We start from the raw sequence: 10,119 nt of genomic DNA, 5'->3' as shown, positions 1-10,119 counted from the left end.
CTCTGCCAATTTTCCCAGGCTACCAAAGCACAAAGGAAATACCCAGTGGAGAATGTTCCTTTCTTCAGAACCACAATCATAAAAGCACAAATATAAAGAATTAGAAAAGAGAAAGAAGAAATCATCACAGGCATAGATTTATTAGACAGGCAAATGTAAAATCTGATTGAAAAAATTATTAAATTATTTTGTGGAATTTATACCAAAAATAAAAGCCATCTGAAAAGATACAACTAACTAAACATTTTCCAGGAAGAAATAAGAAATCAGAATAGATCATTAACCCTAGAAAATTGTGAGTGTTTTAAAATCTGCCCTTTCCTCCAAGAAAATCACATCCTATCTAATAAAAGAGTAATATGCAAATTAACCATCACTCCACTACACCCACAAGCCAAGCCAACCAGCCATTCAGGAATGAGTACGCAAATTAACCCAACCAAGATGGCTGCAGCCATGGAGAGAGCAGGAGGCTTGAGTTGCCCCTGGCAATGAAGGAAGCCAAGCTTCTGCAGCCCTGGCCTGCCTTGGCCTCCGCTCAAGGCTACAAAGTTTCAATTATAGAAGATAAATAAATCCCAACAAAAATGGCTGCGACCACGGAGTAAGCAGGAGGCTTGGCTCCGCTCAAGGCTACAAAGTTTCAATGATAGAAGATAAATAAATCCCAGATACCAGGGCCTCTGCTTGGGTCGCCGGGGGGCATGGCCAGCCTGCAAACCACCACAGGCCACTCGCCCAGGCTGCCCCACAACCCAAGGGAACCCCCACCCTGATCCAAGACACCCTTCAGGGCAAACCAGCTGGCCCCCACCCATGCACCAGGCCTCTATCCTATCTAATAAAAGAGTAATATGCAAATTGACCATCACTCCAACACACAAGATGGCTGCCCCCATGTGCTCAAAGATGGCTGCCCCCAAGTGGACAAAAAATGGCCACCACCAGATGGCCAGCAGGGGAGGGCAGTTGGGAGGGACCAGGCCTGCAAGGGAGGGCAGTTGTGGGTGATGAGGCCAGCAGGGGAGGGCAGTTGGGGGTGATCAAGCCTACAAGGAAGGGCAGTTAGGGGTGACTAGGCTGGCAGAGGAGGGAAGTTGGGGGTGACCGGGACTACAGGGAAGGGCAGTTGGGGGGACCCAGGCCTGCAGGGGAGAGCAGTTAAGGGTGACCAGGCCTGCAGGGGAGAGCAGTTAGGCGTGACCAGGCCTGCAGGGGAGGGCAGTTAGGGGCAAACAGGCTGGCAGGGGAGCAGTTAGGCATCAATCAGGTTGGCAGGGGAGTAGTTAGGGGGCAATCAGGAAGGCAGGCAGGCGAGCAGTTGGGAGCCAGCAGTCCTGGATTGTTAAAGGGATGTCCGACTGCCTGTTTAGGCCTGATCCCGGTAGGATCAGGTGTAAACAGGCAGTCGGACATCCCTCAAGGGGTCCCATATTGGAGAGGGTGCAGTCTGGGCTGAGGAACACACACCCCCATGCATAAATTTTGTGTACCGGGCCTCTAGTAAACATATAATAGGCATGTTATGCCTGATGGTCTCACAAATTATTTCACATTGTCAAGAAATCTTTAATTTTGAGCTACTTCAGAGCAAAAAGAGAAAAGTTCACTCTTTAATAAGGCCAGCATAATTTTCATGACAAAAAATGCAGAAATGAAGAGATCAATTTGACATATATAGAAGATGAAACTTATACTGTTAAAACACTGTAATCCATCAGTGTTAGAAAAAGAAACTATACCAAAGCAAAGCCAGTTCCTTGAATGCACAGTGCTCACTATTGAGAAGTCTATTATTGCAATGTATTATATTAACAGGTCAAATGATAAGACACATGTTCATGTTAATAAATTCCAGCCCTGGCCAATGTGGCTCAGTTGGTTGGGCATCATCCTGTGCATGAAAAAGTTGCCTGTTCGATTCCTGTTCAAGGCACATGCCCAGGAGACAGCTGATTGATGTTTCTCTCTGACATCAATGTTTCTTTCTCTCTCTCTCTCAAAATATTTCATAAATAAATAAATAAATAAATAAATAAATAAATAAATAAATTTCAATAAATAATTTAGTTAAACCCTACTACAGTTTTGATAAAATCCTTAGTAAGTAAGAGGAAATATATTATTCATGTGGTGAGTATGTGTGTGTGTGTGGGGGGGGGGTGTCTGTGTTGTGTTGTGTTTCACACCTGAAACAGAATCTCCTTTAATTGTACAACATTAGAGGAATTCCTATGAAAGTAAGGAACAAGACAATTCTAAAAATCACTACCAATATTTAATATTATGAAAATTCTAGATATAGCAAGTAGAAACGGTAGTAAAATAAAAGGTATAAATATTAGAAATGAGAAAGCAGTTCTAAAAAAATAAAAAAAAAAACAGCTGAAAAATACATTAGGAAACAATGAAATAATTTAGTAAAATATCCAGTTTTGAAATTAATACATAAAGAATCAATATGTTTCTATTTTCATTTATTTACTCCTTCAGCAAATATTTCTTGAGTGCTTACCATATGCCTGGCATTGTTATGTACATATACAAGAGCTGGAGATACTATGATAACAAAACAAGCAAGCCACGCCCTAATAAGGCTTGTGGTACATTGAGAAGAAAAGAGATAATAAACATATAAACTAGTAAATGTATAGTATGTCAGATGGTTGCCAATACCAAAAAAGAATAGGAAATAAGAATTTCAGAGGAGATAAATTTTTACTTTATTATTTTTTCTGAGATATAATTGACATACAACATTATATTAGTTTCAGGTGTACAGCATAATGATTTGATATGTGTATATTTTGTGAAATGATCACCACAGTAAGTTTAGTTAATATCCATCACCATACAGAGTTACAGATTCTTTTCTTGTGATGTGAACTTTTAAAGTTTAGTCTCTCAGCAACTTTCAAATATGCAATTATTATGTATAGTAACCATGCTGGAAGTTTGTACCTTTTGACCCACTTCACCCATTTCACAACCTCCCACCCCAATCTTTTCTCTGTATCTATGAGGGATGTTTTCTTTAGATTCCACATATAAGTGAACTCTTATGGTATTTATCTTTCTCTTTTTGACTTATTTCACTCAGCGTAATGCCCTCAAGGTCCATTCATATTATTGCAAATGGCAGAATTTCCTTCTTTTTTATGGCTAAATAATATTTCATTTGTATATATAAACCACGGTTTTGTTTTGGTTTTGACAGGCAATTGCATATTTTATTGTCATAGTATGTCTATTTATCTGCTCACTAGACAGTACATTTACTGACTGATTAAACAAATACTATATAACAGCACTTTGCTCAGCATTGGGGTTCAATGGTGGACAAAAATACAAACTCAGCCCCAAGACAGTTTATATTTTTAAATTTCATTTTTCTACAACTTACAGAAATCTTTATTTAAAAAAACTGCAGAATACTAGATTTACATATTAAATAAAAGCAGTCCTTTTTAACACAGTTTCTAAATTCAAATAATTAATAAAATAATTTGACCTATGGGGCTAGACTTTTCCCCCAAAGTCGCTGTTGTTTCATGGAATTTCCTCCTTTAATTTTTTTTTCAATTACAGTTTACACTCAATATTATTCTTTTTTTTTCCTTCACTGCCACTTTATTTTATTTTTTTAATTTTTAAAAATTTTTTATTGTTTAATGTATTACAAATAGTAGTACATATGTCTCCTTTTTTTCCAATTGACCTTTCCACCAACTCCCCTACCCCCCTGCACATGCCCTCTGTCACTTTATTTTATTTTATTTTAATTTTATTTTATTGTTTAAAGTATTACACATAGTAGTACATATATCTCCTTTTCCCCCCATTGACCTTCTCCCAGCCTCCCCTACCCACTGTCTCATGCCCTCATCCCACGCCCCCAGTGTCTTGTGTCCATTGGTTGTGCTTATATGCATGCACACAAGTCCTTTGGTTGATCTCTTCCCCCCCCCTCCCCAACACTCCCCAGCCTTCCCGCTGTAATTTGAGAGTCTGTTCGATGCTTTACTGCCTCTGTATCTATCTTTTTGTTCATCAGGTTATAATGTTCTTTACATTCAATATTATTCTGTGTAAGTTTCTTATGTACAGTAAAGTGGTTAGAAAATCATGTACTTAACAGACTGCCCCCCCCCCTGCTTTAAGTACCCTCCTGGCTCCATACATATTTACCTCAATACTAGAGGCCCGGTGCATGAAATTCGTGCACTGGGGGGGGGGGGAGGAGGGGGCTCGTCCCTCAGCCCAGCCTGCACCCTTTCCAATCTGGGACATCCTTCTCACAATCTAGGACTGCTGGCTCCCAACCACTTGCCTGCCTGCCTGCCTGATTGCTCCTAACCGCTTCTGCCTGCCAGCCTGATCACCCCCTAACCACTTCCCTGCCAGCCTGATTGATGCCTAACTGCTTCCCTGCAGGCCTGGTCGCCCCCAAATGTCCTCCCCTGCTTGCCCGGTTACCCCTAACTTCCCTCCCTTGCCAGCCCAGTCACCCCTAACTGCCTTCCCCTGCCAGCCCAATTGCCTGTAACTGCCCTCCCTTGCCATCCTGGTCACCCCTAACTGCCATCCCTTGCAGGCCTGGTCACCCCCAACTGCCGTCCCCTGCAGGCCTGGTCACCCCTAACTGCCCTCCCTTGCCAGATTGGTCATTCCTAACTGCCCTCCCCTGCAGGCCTTGTTACCCCCAACTGCCCTCCCCTGCTGGCCCTGGTTGCCCCCAACTGCCCTCCCCTGCTGTCCCTGGTTGCCCCCAACTGCCCTCCCCTGCAAGCCTGATCACCCACAACTGCCCTCCCCTGCTGGCCATCTTGTGGCAGCCATCTTGTGTCCACATGGGGGCAGCCATCTTGTGTGTTGGAAGGACAGTCAATTCTTTATTATATAGGATTGTTGGCTATACTCCCCATGCTGTAATCTGTAACTCTGTGACTAATCTGTATCTACCAATTTATACTGCTCAATCCCTTCACCTTTTCACCCAGTCCCCCAACCCCCTCTGACAGCTCTCAGTCTATTCTCTCTATCTATGAGTCTGTTTCTATTTTTTTTGTTCATTAGATTCCACATATAAGTGAAATCATATGGTATTTGTCTTTCTCTGTCTGACTTGTTTCACTTAGCATAATATCCTCTAGGTCCATCCATGTTGTCACAAATGGCAGGATTTTCTTGTGGTTTTTCTTTTTATGGCTGAATATTATTTAATTTCATTTTCACTATCCATTCATCCATCAATAGACACTTAAGTTGTTTCAATGTCATGGCTATTTTAAGTAATGCTGCAATGAACATGGGGATACAGATATCTTTTTGAGTTAGTATTATCATTTCCTTTGGATTTATACCCAGAAGTGGAATTGCTGGATCATATGGTAGTTCAAATTGTTTTTGTGTGAAAACTCCTTACTCTACCAATTTACAATCCCAACAATAGTGTACACAGGTTCCCTTTTCTTCTCATTCTTGCCTATGCTTGTTACTTCTTATCTTTTTGATAGTAGCTATTTTAATAAGAGTGAGGATATTTCATTGTGGTTTGATTTGCATTTACCTCATGATTGGTGATATTGAGCACCTTTTCATGTACCAGTTGGCCATCTATGTCTTTGGGAAAATATCTGTTCAGATCCTCTGTGTATTTTTTTTTTGGATGTCTTAAACAATAGACATTTATTTCTCAAAGTTCTGTAGGTTAGAAGTCTAAGATTGATGTGTCAACAGGTTTTGTTTCTCTTGAGGTTTTTTTTCTTGGTTTGCAGATGACCATCTTCTCTCTGTGTCCTCAGCCTTTACTTTGTATGTGTGTACACCTGGATTTTCTTCATCTTATAAGGACACCACTTCTATTGGATTACAGCCCCATCCTTATGACCTCATTTAACCTTAAGTACTGCTTTAAAGAATCTATCTCCAAAAATAGACAAATTGGGAGTTATGGCTTCAATATATGAACTTTGAGAGGATACAATTCCATCCATAATATAATTTAACAACCATCACAATTTAAAGAAAAGTTCTCTCAACCTTATGTTTTCTAGTCAGATTTTTACTTATTTGCACCAAGCCGCACACCCAACCCTGGCCCCAGAAGATCACTGCTATTTCTAATATTTTGATAGAATCAGAGTGTATATTGTTTTGGTTTATTAATATATATGTATAAATATTTTTGAAAATATAATTTTAATATATATTTTAGAGTAGGTAAATATTTTTATTTAAGTATAGTGTGTGTACAATATTAGTTTCATGTGTACAATGTAGTGATTTGACATTTATACATCTTATGATGTGATCACCACACTAAGTCTAGAAATCATTGTCACTGTGCAAACTTATCTCAATATTATTGACTACTAGAGGCCTAGTGCACAATATTTGTGCATGGGTGGGGTCCCTAGGCCTGGCTGGAGATCAGAGCTGATCAGGTTCCCTGCTTTTCCACCTCCTCCTTCCCTCACAGACTGCGCACCACCACGTGGTTCCCGCCTCCCCGCTTCCCCCCCTCCCAGCCCCGATTGGGCGATTGGGGCTTGTGGGCTAGAGGCAGCTCCTGCATTGAGCGTTTGCCCCTGGTGGTCAGTGCACATCACTGCGATTGGTTGTTCTGGTCATTCCATCATAACGGTCTCTTAGGCTTTTATATATATATATATATATATATATATATAGATATAGATATAGATATAGATATAGATATAGATATAGATATAGATATAGATATAGATATAGATATAGATATAGATATAGATATAGATATATATATAGAGATATATAGATATTACCATTCACATTTTTTTTTTGCTCTGTGTATTTTTAATAGGATTTTTTTTGCCATTGAGTTGTATGAATTTTCTGTGTATTTTGGATATTAAACCTTTATCAGATATATGCTTTGCTAATATTTTGTCCCATTCTATAGGCTAGCGTTTATTTTTTGAGGATGGTTTGCTGTGCAGAAGCCTTTTAGTTTGATGTAGTCTCTTTAACCCTTTTTAAATTTATTTTTGTGTATGGTATAAGATAATGGCCCAGTTTTATTATTTTTTACATGTGGCTATCCAGTTTTCCCAAAGCCATTTTTTGAAGAGACTATCCTTTCCCCATTGTATATTCTTGGCTCCTTTATCATAAATTATTGACCATATATATGTGGGTTTATTTCTTGCCTATCTATTCTATTCCAAAAGAGAATAGGGGATAGGCATTCTAGGGAGTTGAGTATGTAAAGGAAGGAGTGGAGTCAGAGGTCATGGGTGACAACAGTATGCTGAGGTATGCAAGCAATGACAAGAATCTGGAACTTTACTCTGAATGAGTTAAAAAACAAGGGAGAGTTCTGAACAGGGGATTTATGTTTTCGAAGGAAATATAGATGCTATGTTGATAATATACTTTAGAATTCAGTGGGGAAAAAACAGAGAAGGAGGCAATCAGTAGGTTACTGCAATAACCAAGATTAAAGGCGATCTGCAAACTCATCTTTTTATGGTTATGTGCTATATGACCATGCTATATATGCAAAACTAATCAGTTTTAAAAATCAGTAGAGTTTCTGGTTCAAAATGATAGACACCTCCTTCTAAGGATCTTATAGAAGTGACAGTAAAGAATATTTATATTGAATAACTCCATGTTATAAATAAGAAAGAGTCCATTATCAGATCAGACACTTTGACAATGTTCTCAAAAACAGAAAATAGTATTTATAGGTCATTCAAAGAGAGCTTGCGGAACTAAAACCAGGAGCTCTTAATGCTATGACCAAACATTGAAGTTCTCCATAAGATGTAATAGGCAATTAATCGTGCTGTGCTTTCCTAAGGAGACATAAGAAAAAAAGAAAATAGATAGCATCACTTTAATAAATAAAGTTGAGCAGAGTCACCACAAGCCTAAGATACAACTACAAGAATGCTGCCATTTTGATGGAAGCCAGTCTTCATGGAAAATCTCCCCCAAAGTTCCCAAACTATACTTTGATATACATCAAGAGCAGGAATTGATTTCTAAAGTGGCAAGCATAGTTGGAGGACTGTCCATAGAGGTGCATGGCCTTTCTCCAAAGGATGGAATACTAATATTAAAATTTTGGAGCTGGTTCTTCATGTACCAATATGGATCAATATTTCATGTTAAGTGAAATAAGCAAATTGCAAACTAGAGACATATTATAATTGTAGATTTTGTATAACAATAGAAGGAGAAAGATGAGAGGAAGAAGCATATTGTATATATAAGAATATATACAAAAGGGTTAACCGTGTGTCTCTAAGAGAGTACAATAGAGAACTCTCTTCATATTTTAAATTGTTATGTAATGCTTGAACAGTCTATATTAACATACATTTCTTTAGCAAACAGAAGGGGAAAAAACAATCCTACCTAATAAAGACAGAATATGCTAATTAACCATCACTCCATCACAAAGATGGCTGCACCCACAACTGAGGCCAAGTTCACATAAGGAGCCTTAACGAGCAATCAGCAGGGACCTGAGGCTACACCATCCCCTGCCCCCGTGGGGCTTGACAGGGGACCTCAGGCCATGTCACCCACCCGGCAGGGCTTGACAGGGGATCTCAGGCCTCACCCTCCACCCGGCAGGGCTTGACAGGGGACCTCAGGCCGCACCCCACACCAGGCAGGGCGTGACAGGGGACCTCAAGGTGCACTTCCCATCCTGGTGCTAGGCTAGGGGACCTCAGGCTGCTCCTCCCTCCCCAGCGCCAGGCCGGGGGACCTCAGGCCACGCCCCCCACCTGTCAGGGCTTGACAGGGGACCTCAAGGTGCACTTCCCATCCTGGTGCTGGGCTAGGGGACCTCAGGCTCCTCCTCCCTTCCCAGTGTCATGCCGGGGAACCTCAGGTGGCGACCCCCACCAGGTGGGGCTTGACAGGGGAATTCAGGCCACACCCCCACCCCAACACCGGGCCAGGGGACATGAGACTGCGTCCCCCTGCCTGGCTGGGCTTGACAGGGGACCTCAGGCCGTGCCTCCCACCCAGCGGGGCTTGACAGGGGACCTCAAGGTGCACCCCCAGTGCTGGGTCGGAGGAACTCAGACCATGCCCCTGCCCAGCAGGGCTTGATGGGGGACCTGAGGCTGCACCGCCCTCCCGGTGCTGGGCCGGGGGACCTGAGTCTGTGACCCCCTGCCTGGCAGGACTTGACGGGGGACCTCAGGCCATGCCCCCCACCCAGCGGGGCTTGACAGGGGATCTCAGGCCGTATCTCCCACCTGGCGGGACTTGACAGAGGACCTCAAGGCATGCCCTCCACCTCGGTCTGGGCTGGCGAACCTCAGGCCAAGCCCCCCATCCTGGTGCCAGGCCAGGGGACCTGAGGCTATGCCCCCTGCCCGGAAGGGCTTGACAAGGGTGGGACTGGCCGGGTCTGGATCTAGCCCAATGGTGGGGAGCGGGCCGGGTCTGGGCCTCACGTGATTTTGATGTGCATGTGGGTGGTCAGGGACTTGACTCTGGGTCCTGTGGTGAGCCCTAGACTCTGACAGGAGGAAGGTTTTCATATATATTTTACTAATTTTCTTTCATCTCTGAAACTTCTATTATAGAGAAAGGGCAAATAGCAATATTAAATTATTTCCTCTAATTAATTCCCTTTCAATGTGCATGAATTTCGTGCACCGGGTCACTAGTGAAGATATATTATTAAAGGCCTGGTTGGACTGGTGAGGAGAAAAAGGCAATGATTGATAGTGCTTCATGCAGCAAGAAGCTAAAATAAGCTAAAGATGAGAGAAATTAATTTCTATGTAATATGGAAATCTATGAAGGCCTTTTGCCAGAACAATTGCAATAGTGACCAACTTCATTATCTCCAAGAAGGGATAAAGAATTCAGTGTGTCTCAAAACTGAGCATGGAACCCTTTGTCTCACAAACACCTGAAAGGATTGTGGTTTTCTATTTCTTTTTTCTCATCTCCTCCAACCACTCAGTGTTGGACAAATAGTGTGAGAATTACATAAGCACTACCTCACGGTGTCTACAGAATCATGACCTAAATGTTACTGACTCACATGCAGAACAAAGAGAAGATATGATCCAGAAGAACCTTATCAATTTCAAGAATTCATGT

Source organism: Plecotus auritus (assembly GCF_963455305.1).
Source record: "Plecotus auritus genome assembly, chromosome: X".
In the NCBI taxonomy this organism is placed as follows: domain Eukaryota; kingdom Metazoa; phylum Chordata; class Mammalia; order Chiroptera; family Vespertilionidae; genus Plecotus; species Plecotus auritus.
Note: the sequence above shows the minus strand (reverse complement) of the source record.